Source organism: Piliocolobus tephrosceles, chromosome 1 (genome assembly GCF_002776525.5).
Source record: "Piliocolobus tephrosceles isolate RC106 chromosome 1, ASM277652v3, whole genome shotgun sequence".
NCBI lineage: Eukaryota > Metazoa > Chordata > Mammalia > Primates > Cercopithecidae > Piliocolobus > Piliocolobus tephrosceles.
The window spans coordinates 31811303-31826901 of record NC_045434.1 but is presented as its reverse complement, the minus strand read 5'-3'; the positions used below and the strand labels follow the sequence as shown (position 1 = coordinate 31826901).

At 45.6% G+C, this 15599-nt stretch overlaps 1 protein-coding gene across 4 annotated transcripts in view; it reads left to right on the top strand.

The window, feature by feature from the left end:
- The first annotated feature begins 2173 nt into the window (after positions 1–2173).
- Positions 2174–15599, top strand: part of KIAA0040 (KIAA0040 ortholog) — a 33938-nt gene continuing 20512 nt past the window's right edge. For 2 of the 4 annotated variants that reach the window (XM_023207219.1, XM_023207217.1), the window contains exon 1: positions 2174–2428. The gene's annotated coding sequence lies outside the window, so the exon portion shown is untranslated. Of the gene's footprint in view, positions 2647–15599 lie in introns of all 4 variants that reach the window. The other 2 variants (XM_023207216.1, XM_023207218.3) reach the window with 2 other exon arrangements.

The window sequence follows — 15599 nt, the reverse complement described above, 5'->3', positions numbered from 1 at the left end:
TATTGATGTGAAACCAGAGATCAGAAGGTGCTAAAGCTAGTGAGCAGTGGTCAAAAGGGGTTTCCAATTTCCAGTCTCAGTGCACAGATCTGCTTATTTTGGCTTCTTTTTAAAAAAAAAAAAAGTTAATATTTTATTCCACTCCATTTAGTGCCCACTAAGCTCTTGACCACCTGCAAATATCCTTACTGAAAACAAGAAAAATAATAAGGATTAAGCAAAATGTAATAGCCCTGTTACTGCCTGGGGCTGTCCATGAGTTCACAGGAGTTGGGATTTTACTGCCAAGAGAATAAAATAGTAGGTGGGTGCTCCAACCTGCTTTTTCATAAGGAACGCATCATTCCCAGGGTGAAAACATCCTGGCCAGATGCCCACTTCTTTTCTTCTGCATAATTGCATCTTCTAGTAGTGTCAATACAGCAACAGACTTTGCAGCCTTGGCAGTCTAGTGTGAGTAAATCCACCATCCAGCCCACCTATAAGTCCCTGATTTCTCTGCCACAGAAGTTGCTGGTTTTCAGCACTAGACTTTTCTCCTTATGAATTGAGATAGCTAGAGATACCATCTTATGGATTGCCCCTGGTTTCCTTTCTACTATCAGACAACCATGTCCATGAAGCCCTGAGCTCAACTCGGTTGCCCCTGTTTTTCTCATTTAGTTTCTTCCTCTTTTCTCTTAAAAGCAACCCTACATATCCATCACCCTGGCCAGAATCAATCTGTAATGTTTCTCCGGACTTTCGGGAAAGTATTTTCTATGGCCTCCCTGCAATAGGCATCATTCAAGACCTGCACACTCTCCCTGCTCAAGTGTGGAATTCCTTCACAGAAGGCAAATTCCTCCTCTACTAGGTGCTATGGTGGTAAAAGGATGCACTGGGGGTGGGGGGGTTGGAAACACTTGGATTCAAGCCTGGCTCTACCATTTATTAGCTATGTGACCTTGAGGAACTTCCTTAGCTTCTTCTCAACCACAATTTCCTCACCTATACAATGAGGATAATACTACATCTCATAAATGTGTTGTGAAAAGTTGAATGATACACTGTGTATCAAAGTGTCATTACAGATTTGATCTTCTCCCAGCTTGCAAATCTAGTCTTCCTTGGTAAAAAAAAAAAAAAAAAAAAAAAAAAAAAAAAAATACTTTTATTTTCCTCTTTTTCTAACCATTTTTGGCATTTCAAGCTGGATGGTGGGTTTTCTCTTTGGCCTTTCAACTCAGAACCACGTGGTTTCTACTGAATAAACAGAAAGGAACCTCTTGAATCTCAGTTGTGACAGCTGGTTGCGGTAGGCATTTTAATGCCCACTTACAGAAGCCAAAGGACCCCCATACTCAGGCGCAGTGGATTAGGGGCAAGTCCCGGCTCAGCACCTGGCACCTGGTACCTGTGTACCCGACAAATACAGTCGAGGGAACAGCATCTCAGGCCCTTGTCAGGGAGGACCTCCCAGGATGACACTGAGGAGGCCCCTGAGATGCTCCACAGCCAGGTCCTGGCATCCCCCTCTTTTCCCACCCACAGTATCCCTGGAGGCACTGAACAAGCCGTGAATCATCGGAGCTTTGTGTCTGCAGTCCCCTATTCAACCGGGAGCAGGTCTTTTCATTTCCTAGCATCCCATGTGCTAGGAACTAGAGCCAAGAGATCTGAATAAAAAGTAGATGGAGAGCAGCTGAGGATGAGAGGAAGGAACCCCTGAGAACTTTTTGAAGTCAGCTTTCCCCTCCATCATTGCTTGTGACAGCTCCTGGAGCCCAGTTTTCCTTAACGCCTCCAGGAGTTAAGACTGTTCAGAGACTCTTCTGAGATGACTCAGAAAGACTCTTCTGAGATGTCACCTGCACCCCTTGGAGCAACCGGCGTTGGTTAGAGGGGACTGTCATGCTCATTTGTCCCGATAAGACATCAGAGCCTTCACCCAACCTGCCGCTTAGTATTCCTCTCCAACGCCTCCCACCCCTTCCAGGAAGGCCGCTCTATTTAGGAAGCTGTTTTCCCTGAAGCCGGGTTTGCCCTGAGTTCTATGTCCCGTTCCTGGAACACTGGTGCGTCTGTGAAAGACACTGGGGCTGGCTCCGCAGCGGCTGTGCCCTGAAGGAGGCGTGTTCCGGGGCTGAGGGGGCAAGGACACGTAATGGCGGGGGGCGGGGTGTGGGGAGCCACTGGCGGGAAGACAGGGAGGGAGAGCGCGTCTGGGGAGTGTGCGCCCAAGGCCAGAGGCACCCGAGGTGGGCTGGCCCGGGGTGGAAAGCTGGGCCGAGCCCCTGGAGCGGGCGGAACGGCGAGCCAGATTCAGGAAGTTGTGCCTGTGACATCAGGGGCAGGACAGAGTTGGAGCGAAACCTCAACTATGCAAGGCGTCGGCCCGCAGGAGGGCAGGGAACACAGAGGGCGCTGTCCTCGGCTGCAGCGGCAGGTACGCGCGGCGGCGGGGCGGGGCGGGGCGGGCTGCTCCCACGACCTCGGCTGACGCCGGGGCCCTACACGCCAGACCCGGCTAGCAGTGGGAGTGCAGAGGCAACCAAAAAGGAACCCACACCTCGCTCCAGGGCCCGGGGCGCTGTCAGACGGGGCAGCACCCAGGAGATTCCCTGGGCAACCACGCCTGCAGGAAGCCCTTCCGCGGACCGAAAGGTGAGTTTCAGGACTTTCTGTTATGTTTTTTAAAAATACATTTTTAAGCGCCTTCTGTTTGGAAGGGGACGCCCACTCAACTGCTGTCTTTAGAAGGATGAGACCTACCCCAGAGATACAAGGAATTATTCCTAAGTAGCCTCTTGCGCCTTCACAACTTTAGTTCTGGTGTGTTTCCCTCCTTCTTGAGGACTCGCAGGAGTCTTCCCCTCTGCGCCTGGGCTGAGTCCACGTGAACTCCTCGGAGGTCGGCGGTGGAGTTACCTTACTCCAGCTGCCGGTAGGAGCGCTTTGAAGGGGACACATGGATATTCTGTTTTTTACTGAGAAAGGCCAAGGCCTGAGACCCTCTGGAAAGCATCGCGAGTTTAGGTGTTTCTAAACCATTCTAGGTGAAGCTAGATTTTCTCTGGGGCTAAGGAACTAGCCAAAACGAAAATATGGCCTGGAGCCAGGGGCGGAGAGGAAACCTGTTTGCTATTCTGAGAGTTTCCGGGGAGCTTGCTGTGACACAGATTACTTTCTAACTTCTCTCTCAATGGTCCCACTCCCAGACCCCCCATACCACCCATGAAAGTAGAATGGGGGACATAATAGGACCTGTTTCCCTAACATTATGAAGAGCTTTACGAGGATTCTTCATATGATAATAGAGTTAAGTAAACTACAGATGATAGCTAGTGGGAAGACCAGTCCTGTCTAACCGAAAGGGAAACTGAAGCACAGACAAGCACTCACCCTAATTTAACAGAGAACACTGGCAGCCAGTATGCCATGCTACGTAGTGGGATTGTGCCATCGATTGTGTTGTACGAGGAAGGGAAGGAAAAGACCACTGGAGCATCTTGGAAGCACCTCCCTTCTAAAGCAGTTGCATTTCATTTGCTCAGCTACAGCTCATAAGGACCTGAAGCGAATTTTAAGGTACCCTCATTCTGAAGTTCTGTTAGATAATGGGAGAGCCTTGAGTTACAAAGAGCAGGACTTAAAAATAGCATTGATGTAACCTGTTCCTAACCCTTTTGCAAATGGTTTGCAAGTTCTACCTAAAGACTTCTGCAAGAGTCTTACCAGCCTTTAAGCTGGATCAGTTGCATCAACCACTTAGTGTGATGTGCCTGCCCTTCACCCAGTGCTGGGTTGTAGAGGCAGCTGTACAGGAAAATCTGACCAAGTCTTTCCTTTTGTCTGAAATTCTGCCTCTGTGTCCCCACCCCAGATACAATTTTAGGAAAGAGATGTATTGTAAAACAAATGTTTCTTTGGCCTCCATACATTGTCAATATTTAGCCTGTGGAATGAGTATGACTTCTATCTTCTTCCCTAAGACTAAACCCAAGAGAATAATAAACACTCAACAAGCTAAGTTATTGATTTCACCAAAGAGGAAGGTACATCCATTCCATACATTCATTCAACATTTACCAAACCTACTGTGTGCTGGCCAGTATACCAGGTCCTTGGAGTCCAAAGATAATGAGATGGTTTCTGCTTTTGAGGAGCTTCGGTCTGGTAAGTGAGACAGATACAGAAATAAACTACAGTTCAGGATAATATACATTATAATAGCAGTAGCTACAGGGCACTGACTAATCCACGGGAGAGGACAGGAGATTCTTCCCCAGAATTATCTGTGAAGTCCACACCACAGAAGTGATGGATGAGCAGGTCCTGAAAATGACTAGGAGTTCCCAGGGAAAAGGTGTTTTGAACAAAGGAAAGAGGGTATGCAAAGTCAATGGCAGGTAGGGAACAGCATGTAATAGGAATTACACTGCTAGACTGAGAAGGGTGAACTCCTTCCTATGGGAAGCAATTTTAGTTTTTAAGCAGAGGAAGGATCCGATCAGATTTGTGTTTAGAGAAAGAATTATTGGCCAGATGGGGGCTGGCTTAGAGAGATGGGAAGCAGAGATAATTAAGATCTCAGCTAAGACAACGGCAGTGGGAACTGAGGAAAAGGAATGGATTTTAGGAAGTAGAATCAAAAGTACCTGGTGACCAAGTGAATGTGGTAAAGGAGGAATGAGTTGAACAGAGGGTGATTATAAGGTGTTGAGTGGGATAGGCAGGAGAAGGTACCTAGTGGAGCCATTAATAAAAATCATGTAAGGTAGAGAAGGAGTGGACTTGGGAAGCAGATTGTGGAGAAGGCAGTGATGAACATTTAGACATATTAAAGTTGAATATGCCCAGGAAATGTCCAGATGGAGATAAGCAGTTGGGTATACAGGTCTGAAACATAGGTGGAGGTGGAAGGCAGCTAAAGAGGCCTGTGGTAGCACCACATTGGTGCTGAAGAGTCTTGTATTTGTCAGTAGTGGCCTATAGATATTATTTGCATATCATATGGTGACTTCCAGATTACTTTCTCCAAATGCTCAAGGCTTTCTCAGGATACCTTCGAGGATAATTCCTAAAATGAAGGAGAGAATTCTGGGTTCATGGCACATAGACAGTAAAAATGCATTTAATTATCACTCCCCCATGTGAAAAATTAATACTTAGTTCAGTTGTAAGATCTATGAAGACCTTTCCAGAACTCACATTCCAAGTCTTTAGTTACCAACCCCTGTGTGGGAGAGTCCTGACTTCATAAAAACAAGAAGGATGACCTGCTTTGACTAATTTCAGACCATTACAGAGTAGTTCTTTAGGTCTGGCTGCCAATGCTCAGCTCACGATCTTGTGTGACCTGCATGGAAGAAAAAACCTTGAGCTTGGAGCTAGACATTCATGGATTCAGTTCCTGGCTTAACCACTTATTAGCTGACCTTGAATAAGTTTCTTGAATCTCTCAACTTCATTTCCCTTATATTTAAAATGAGGATAATTATTACTCACCAGGGCAATGGTTAGAATCAGGATCAAATTGAAAAAGAAAGTGCATTTAATATTCTGCATAAATTATAAGACTCTATAAAAATGTGAGGAGTTTTATTATTATTTCTAATCTTGCCTCTTGAAACTACCAAAATTAGATAGACTGTGTAGGTATAGGTTCTGGGCAGCATCTTCATCTCAAAATTGCAGTTTTCTTATTGTATGACATATTTTAAAGCAGTAATTATAAGTCTCCTTCCATCATATCAATGACATACATCTACTCTGGCCTCTTTTGTCCTCCTTAGCTAAAGTGGTCAGAGCCCAAAGAAGTCAATGCTCTGCTATTGCTTATGCAGGTTGTGTACTGCACAAGGACTCCTGGGAGTCTATGAAGCTGAAAGCACCAGTATTCCACCTGCTAGGCCTTAGACCCACCCCACTTGCAGTTGAGTCCACATGGAGGGGATGCTTTTTTCTAATTCTCACCAAGGTGCTGGTTTAACCCATTTAATCCAATGGCCCTGAATCTGAGCATCAGTTAATGGTTTGGATATATTTGTGATTTTTCCCTGTCCCGACCAGGGAAGCCTGACTTATTCCAACCCCGTGAAGCTGGAATGTTATGCCAACATCAAAAACCTTCAAGTAAACGAGTTCTAATAGAGGCTAAACTGTTGATGAAAAAAAAAAGAAGTAACCACAGATTCAGAGACTTCAAATGGAAAAACACTTGTGAGAGGAGCCAGCCCCACCCCTTCACTTCACAGATGTGCAAACTACAGTTCAGGGAGGGGAAGTGTGAGCCCAGTCACACAGCTGGTTAATGGAGGGACCAGAATTCTATCTGCCTCTGCCCAGGAATACCCAATACCATCCTGGGTCTCTATCCCCTTTTGTATCTCGCACACAAGAACACAGCTAGGCATTCAAATGCCTGCGGAAAGGTAAAATGAAAGGATTGTACCTGAAGTTCGAATCCTCCCCCAGTGGCCTCCGGGGCGAACTAGGAGCAGACCCTCAAGGAATGCAGGTAGTTTTCCACTTTTAAGGCAACCTCTGAACCACACTTGTCTCTTCTGTTTCCTCAGTTTCAATCCTTAAAGTTTTCTCAGAAGTTCCCAAAGACTCCTCAAGAAGAGAAACAACACCGGGTGCCTTAATTAACTAAAATCCTTTCAGCGTTTCCTCAAACTTGTCAGGAAGAGTGTTTGCCTCAGAGATAAGAACGAGCTAGAGACCAGTGGATGAGTCGGAATTACACATCCAATATTGATATGTCATTTACCATTCAGTGAGAAGGGTTCCAGGTGAATAATAGGCATTCAGGAGACTCGTCACAGGCACAGTAAGGGAGATAAAGACAGTGGCATGATAGACTTTTTCCCTCCCTGGACAGCAAAAGGAAAATCGAGTGCAAATTCTTTGAAAGACAATCCCGAGGGCCAGAGCCCAGGCCAGGTTTCTGGCTTTTCCCCCACATCAGTCCGAGCCATCTGAACAGAGCATCATCTGGGGACATGAGTGGACATTTAATGGAGACCAGGAAAGGGCAACTAAGTTCCCAAATGAACCTCACACAAACACAAGATTTCTTTCTCAGGGGCAACTCCCAAGGGACATGGTGGCATCCAAACCCAATCCCCACCCCTGGGAAGAGACTTTCTCCCACGATTGTGAGCAAGCCACTCCATGGAGTTTGTCACTAAGAAATAAAACAAAACCTAACCATTGCTGTAGCTCTTCGTCAAAACTGAAGAGATGATTGTATTTTGAAGCCACTGCAGACATGCCCTTGCTCTTGACTATAGCTTCCTCCCAGTGGGATGTTTTTCAGTTACGTTTTACTCTCCTCAAATACAACCCTAATTTCAAGCTGGATCGTCTTCAGAAAAGCCCTGCAGCATTTTTTTTTTTTTTAGTTTCCCAGGCAAGTCATAAAAAGAAAATTGGCAGAAGAGAGGAAAATAATATACAAATATAACAATAAGGATAGTTGCATGTGATAGTGTGTTTAGTCTTCAAATTGTCCTCACAGGGAAAAGAGCTGTGGGCCACAGGTTCAGAGGTGGTGTAGGGGCAGGGAAAGAGGGGCAGGGTCAGGGAAGGAGGCAGTGGGAACAGAGAAGTCCCATGAGCTTAGTATTATGGAAACAGAATAGTACAGTGGATATGCTGTGTATTAACCTGAATGACATGTGACAGTGGCCACCATAAATAAGAGAAAAGAATGCTGCACTCTGAGTCAAGAGCTTCTTGTTCCTCCCCAACCCAAGTAAGATACTGAGTGTGCATCCATCTGTTCATGGTTTCTAACCTGTGATTCCTCTGCAGCCCCATGGGCCAAAGTGCCAGCTTTCAAAAGCCCCTCTGCATGTGATCATCATGTACCAAAACCCTGGCTGTAGCCTTCACGCTCCAGTCAGCCACTCACGCACACTGGCCTGAAACCACCCAGGAACTAACGCTGGGGTCAAAGTGCCCTTCCCAGTGATTTGGAACCCAGAGTAAACAAATGTACATCCAAACTTTCTTGGCTCCCACAAATTTTCAGTGTGCATGCTAGGCTCTCAGTAACCACTTGTTAACTGGTGGTGCTAAGAATTTAAGGCATACATTCCTGCCCACCCCCACCAGAAACATACGTAGTTTCTTCAACATTATGTTAGGGAAATGTGTCAATAACAAAAGAGAGTAAGTTACTCTTAAGGCCAGTCCTGCAGACTTAGCTTATCTATGAAACCCCTTTCTTGTAAATGACTGATGGCTTCCACCCTCCCTTCTCTTTCCCCACCTTCCACTCCTGACCTGAAACTTCCCTCCTGCCCAAGGCGCACAGTCTGCTGAGTAGCAGTTGCCAGCACAGCACAACAGTGGCCTAGATAAAAGCCTCCCATCTCATTACATGGGCGACCCACACCATCCCATAATGAAACCTCCACTGGGAAAAGGGAACACACTTGCATACCACCCCACCAGGTGCAGCCTGCTCAGAGCTTTCCTAGTTTCCAAATTAGAAACTCAGATCTTGCCCTGCAAGATACTTGGACCAAAGCCTTCACGAGTACAGGAAGAAAGCAATGCGTTACCGGGTGCCTTGCTGATTTCCAAAGACTGTGCTTCTCTTGGTTTTGCATAAGGACATCATTGACCCCTTTGAGGAGAGAGCTGAGTTTTGACTATTTTCAGTGGGTGGATAGCACAACTTCCCAAAGCTGGCCATGGAAAGAACACCTCATTTCCAGACAGAAGCACTGCAGTCCTCCACACTGTCTGGAACAAGGGAGGAGACATAGTCACAAAGCATGTGTCACAGGGGAAGAAGGTCAGATGCTCCCGACTGACATTTTCCAGGAATAAGATTTTGGTGGTTTATAAAATATTATTCCTTCAAGGTAGGGCCTGAGGGTAAGGGGAAAAGTACTTAAACCACTGGGCATGTGGTCATTCAACACTTGGCATTGGAATTGATGAATAAATACACACTAAAGAGATCACAGACAACATTTTATATTTCTCAAACAATAAGGGAAACTCTGCCATTCTTTCCCATGTGACATCTATTAGTTTTCCAGAAATTTTGTTATTTCCTCTTGCATTTTTTTAATTGAGGTGAAATTTATGTTACATAAAATTAACCATTTTAAAGTGAATAGCTTAGTGGCATTTAGTACATTCAGAATGTTGTGCAATCGCCCCTCCATCTAGTTTCAAAACATTTTCATCACCCCAGAATAAAACTCCATCCTCATTAAGCAATTTCTTCCTATTGCTCCCTTTTCCCAGCCCCAAGCAACCACCAGTCTGCGTCCTACCTCTATGGAGTTGCTTATTCTAGATATTTAATATTAATAGAATTATGCAATACGTGACCTTTTGCTACTGGCCTTTTCCACTTAACATGTTTTCAGGGTTGATGTATGTTGTAGCATGTATTGGTACTTCATTCCTTTTTATGGTTGAATCATATTCCATTGTGTGCATATACCATATCTATTTATTCGTTGACCGACATCTGAGTTGTTTCCACCTTGTGGCTATTGTGAATAGTGTGCTGTGAACAAGGATTTGTTTGAATACCTATTTTCAGTTCTTTTGGGCATAAACCTAGGAATGGAATTGGTGGATCATATGGTAATTCTTACCTTTACCTTTTTTGAAGAGTTGCAAAACTGCTTTCCTTTCCCCAACATTTTTATCAACATACTTATAAATTCATTTTCCTTTCTTGAAGATAATACACATATTAAGTGGCATACCTTTTCCTGTCTGGTCTCTTATTTGATGCATTTGACCTTATGCTTTAATAAAAGATATTAAATACTGCCTCTCATTGCCCTAGAGATTCGGGAGTATTTGGATGTTCAAGATAGAAAATATTTGGGGGTAAACTAAAGCCCCAGAAAATATTTGGGGGTAAACTAAAGCCCCTTCTTGGTATAACTGAGTAGGAAGCAACAGCTAGCAACAGCAATATTTATGGGGTACTCTATCTGTGCTGGGGATAACATTAAGTGCTTTACCTATTTTCCCTTATTTAACCCTCGCGTCAACTCAACAAAATAGGTACTACTACAGGTTGAGTATTTCTTATCCAAAATGCTTGGGACTAGACATGTTTTGGATTTCAGATTTTAGAATATTTTTATTTTACTGGAATTACCAGTTCAGCATCCCTATTCAAAGTCCAATGTGCATTTCCGTGTCCTATCAGCACTCAAAAACTTTTAGATTTTGGAGCATTTGGGGTTTTGGATTTTCAGATTAGGGATATTCAACCTGTAACGTCCCTATTTTATAGAAGAAATTGAGGTCTCCACCAAGAGCTAAGTGCTCTTCCCCAGCTCCTACAAGGGAACTCTGCAGCTGCCACTACTGATGAATAAGAAGCCATTCTGTTTCTCAGGGGATTACAGTCATTTTGGCAGACAGATAGGTCAAGAGGCAGTTATAACGCAGTGTTACAAAAGCTATGATAGGCATCATGACAGGGACACAGAGGCAGAGCACTTATGCTGGACCTAAGCTGTAGAATTTTCAAAGGAGATGAAATCTAAGTCTCTTATTTTCTTGATAACCCCGTGGGACCCTAGGTAATGTTTGACCCTCCCCAGGCACCCTTTGACTTCATTACTCCATCATTGCATTGCCAGTGCACAGTGTCTGGTACACAGTTGCCACTTATTAAACATAGGTCCATAAACATGTGTGCTTCTGTAAAAGGAACTCCCAGCCCTGTCACACTGTCATGGAACTCCTATGCCTTAGTCCTATAATTCAAAACTCATAGGCTTTCTCAAAACAGATGTGTCCTGGGATGGGGAAAGGAGACGAGAAAAGGCCTCCAATGGCTTTGGCTGTCCTCTATCTCTGAACAGACACTGTGTGCATGAGAATAAGACAAGGAAAGAGAGAGAAGAAGGGTAGGGAGCGGGGCAGGAGGCCTTCTGGTGGCACTGTGTGAGGTCGGCCCATGACCAGGGGAGGAGACCCTGTAATGTCACATGAAGTCCCAGAGAAGAAATGAACTGGGAAACCTCTTCCCTAAACTCTAATTTCTCCTTTTCAATTCAAGGTTTATTGTTGCCTCAAAGATTCGTAGTGTATGGCTGTACATATATTTGCCAATTCATCTCAGCTGGCAGGTACAAGAAGCAGTGACTTCATGGGAAGGTCTAGACTCTGTCCAGTTGGCAATTCTCACTCCTCTCTCCCAGGCACTGTCAGGGTGTATCACTTACTTTGGGTCAGTCATCTGCAACTCCTCTTTGCATAAAGAGAATTTCAAGGACTCCTAAGAGGCCTGGTAGCTTTACTTTACATGGCAGAAGCTGCCCGGACATGACTCTGGCTGCTTCCATTTTTTCCCATACACAGTTCTCAAGCTCTTCTGTGTGTACCTGACACTATACTAGAGGCTGTGGAGAATTTTTAAAAAACAAAACAAAAATGCAGGCACAGATTCCACCCTCAAGGACCTACCACCTACCACCCAGGAGCCTGCAAGCACCTTGCTGCAAGCTATGCCCCTCTCATTGAGAGCTGTGAGAAAAGCCCGTTCCTGGGATTAGTCTATCCTGGGATCTCTGCTCGCTAGTGCGGCCATCTCTTCACCCACTGCTCAGGCTGTGGCTGTGCCATTCTGGAATCCCTGAGTCCTGCTTCACCCTTGTTCGGCTGGCTCCCCAGATGTCCGACCAACTTACCTGAGCCAGAAGCTGCTGCTGTGAGCTGCAACCCCAACTGTGAAAGTTCAGCCCATTGCAAGGTCTTCCTGCTCTGCCCAGGCCCGAGTCCTGGACCCCTCACCCTGCTGGAGGCCCACCCTGCTATCCCACCCCATCACCTGACTCTGCAGGGCCTACAAGAAGCTTGCATAGGTATGAGAGCTTGGGGTGCCAGAAGCGAACGTGGGCTTCCTGGCCCATGGAGACAGCACAGCCGTCACACAGATACTCTTCACTCTGGTTCTTTCTCATCCCCCCAGACCATAACCAGTCAGTCAGTTACTTAATCAAAAAGCATTTATTGTACATCTAATATGTGCCAACACTGAACCAGACCCTGGGGATACCCAAAGGAGAAAGCTCAGTAATAGCTTAATGTCAAGTGGGAAAGCAGACAGGTGCAGCCTCTGTACTATCAGTGAGCAAGCATTGTCAGGGAGGTGAGGTGGTAGAAAAGGAAAGAAATTTTCAACTATGATATCTCCGCGCTACACATGATTCCAGAAAATGGCCCCGGGGCTAACAAATCCTCCTTTTTCTCGCCTATTTAGAGGGTGCTTTGTCTCAGTTTTAGAGGCCTGAGCATTCCTCAGTCGCTCTGAAATATTGAAACAGTGGTGTCTTTCCATGATGCACACAGGATTCATCACTGTCGTCCCTTTTGCATACTTGAGCTCCTCAGCTTTGGGTCCCAGCAGAGGTCACAAGCTCAGATGCCCACAGGGTGCCTGACAGGTAAAGCCAACATGCACTGAAGATGTGCTCTGTGCCAGGCACTGTTTCACCCACATCACACAGAGTATTTAACTCCTCTGATTCCCACAATCCTACGAGAGAGGGTCTATTCTTATCCCCCTTTTATAGTTGAGGAAACTAAGGCACAGAGAGGGAAAGGGGCTTTCCGTGTTCAGAAGCCAGTGTGTGGTGGGCCCAGGCTTTGACCCAGGCTAGTCCATCTGAGAGGGTCACACAAGCTGGGTGAGAGCATAGACTGAGAACTGCAGATCAAACACAATCCGCTCTCTGGTGGGAGCTGCCTCCTGGGCTTCCGTTGTACAACCTCTGACCATGGGCCAATCTAGGCTTGACTGTTAGGGCAAAATGTCATTTGGTTTCCACAAACTTTGTGCTAAATGTTGGCAGGCTGAGTGTGGGGGAGGAGGCAGGGAAAGAGGGATCCCTTTGAATGTGAGCCAAGTGGAACTGGCTTTGGTTACCCAGGGCCTTGTGACACCCGATTTGAAGTCAGAATTATCATCAAATGTAAGGATATGCTGTATAAAGAGATAAAATGTGGTTGGGGTGAGGGTGAGGGACAGGGAGGAGGCAAAAAACTCACTATACACTCAAGTTTCCTTAACACAGTAATCTGCCTTCATAGTCAAATGTGAAAACAATTTGAAATTGTAGCCCTGAATGTCCTTAAGCCCAGTATGTCATCAGTCACTCCGGTCCACGGCCCTGTCCCCGGACACTCAAGTCATAATATGTTATGAGGTATGGTGGGAGAGAACATCAGGAGCAGCCTCCTCCTAGAGCCAGAACCTTGAAGAATCCCCTTCAGGTGCTGGGCTGGTCCCTGGAATGCCATGGCAATTAAAGCAGTGGCTGCGAGAAGACCCTGGGAGAGGGGGTCAGGTGGAGCGAGCTGTTTTAGTGTTGCGGCCATAACATTGGGAGGTTGGAGGCCTCTAGAGCTGAGTTGGAACATGGGCCACTTTGACTGGATTCTGTCCCTGAGCCAGTTCAGTTTCTTGAGCAGCCTGGAATCACCTATCTTTCCCATCTATGCACCTTGCAGGTGCCAACTCAAATCACACCCTCATCAAAATCTGCCCTGGATTCCTCATTGGAATTAACGGCTCCCTCCTTGCTGCTTCCATAAGCATTTGTTTGAATTTCCCTTGGGACACTGAACCAGTCATGCCTTATGGTACTTTGCCTGTGCTTGCCCAGTTCCCCAACAAAAAAAATAAATTCCTTGACTTTATTCCTAAAGTCTCTATCAAAACAAGAAAAGTTCAATTTTGATTTCCTTACGCAGATAGCTGGCAAGTTTTCTACTTCTCACTAGGCAGCATTATCTGGGAATGCACATAGTAGGTACTCAACAAATGTGAGTTGAATTGAATAATTTGCTGCTGTACAGCAGAGAATGGAAATGGAAGTTTTTGGCTTCCTCGGCCACAATGGTGTCAATAACCCAGAATCAGTGAAGGAAGAAAAAGCCAGCAAAGGAAGTTCCTCCCTCCAGGAAAAAGCAGGGAGGTCTTTTTACAGTAATAACAGGGAGGTAGTGAGCCCCCCTACGTACACACATACTCTACTCAGTTGACTTTGCAGCCAGAAATTACCAAATGAAATCATATCAATTGAAGAACACACAGAGGCCAAGCACAGTGTCTCACGCCTGTACTCCCAGCACTTTGGGAGGCTGAAGCAGGAGGATAACTTGAGGCCAGGAGTTCAAGACCAGCCTGGGCAACATAGGAAGACCCTGTCTCTACCAAAATAATAATAATAATAATAAATTAGCCAGGTGTGGTGGTGCACGCCTGTAGTCCCAGCTACTTGGGAGGCTGAGGCAGGAGGATTGCCTGAGCCCAGGAATTCAAAGATACAGTGATCGTGCCACTGCACACTAGCTTGGGTAACAGAGTGAGACCCTGTATCTTTTTAAAAAGTAAAAAATTAAGAACACCAAGAAGTCAGAAACACAGCCAGTCAGGGCTTTCTAACAACATGGGGGTAGTCTCACTTCCAAGTGATGTAATCTTGATATTCAACATGGCACCCCATGAAAACAAAGCTTGATGTCCATTTGAGACCAATGTTCTTTGGAAGTCGAGCCTCAGCTGCTCTCATCTGTTTCTTAGTCCTGACAGCCTCACTGGAGATTAAAAAGTAGCCAGTCTCCGAAAGAGATCTGAGACTCAGGAGCACCCAAGAATACCTGGTATTTGAGCATACTGCCCAGGCTGAAAGAGCTCTCCAAACCCAAAATACTGACATTTCAACTGGCAGACTTTATTTTCCTGGGTATCTCCTTCTAACTGACCAGCATGATCTGTGTGAACCTAGAAACTAGTGTGGCAGAGCAGAAGGAAAACTGGCTATTTAGAGGTAGAGGAATTGGCACATGATCTTTTCTTAGGTATGAGACCTTAGACGAGTCATTTAATGTCAGTGAACCTCAGAGCTTCTTCATCTATAAACATGTTCATTTGTTAATGCAGCACATATTTCCCAAGGGCAAAATATGTCCCAGATGCAGAGGATGCCATGATGGGAATAGATTCCATCTAGAAAGGAAGAACAATGATTAAACAATTATCCTACCACAGACTATGGGTTGTAGCGACAATATAGATATGGCGAAGGGCACAGAGCAGGGGCTCTGACCTGTAATGAGGTCAAGGAAGGTTTCCCCAGGGAAACAATGTTGAATAGAGGCCAGGAGATGGGGTAGGGGGCAGTGGATGGGCGTGGGGTGAGAGACAGCTACGGTTGCATAAGGATCCAAAGCTGGAGGGGAACCCCATATCTCACAGAGTTTGAGAAATGGGAGGCTTTGTAAACTGTGAAGGGGATTGGTTGCCACTGCTTGCTGCCCTCGTTGTTGCATTTTAGGAGTTACTTTAGTGCAGAAAGCATCTCACTGGGGAAGTGGAAAACTAGAGCCCTGTGTGCCATTGGCCACTAACCAGCTTTACAATTTTGAACAAATTTGGAACAAACTTTTACTGTGAAAAGACTTCATCTGTGAAATAGGGCAAGAGATCCCTCCCCTCTACAAATTACAGTAGATTGAAGGAAGCAATGTTTTCAGGAGCCTTCAAAAAACTAAACTAAGTTATCAGTGTAGGATATTGATCGGACTTTCACCAATCATAAATAAACCCA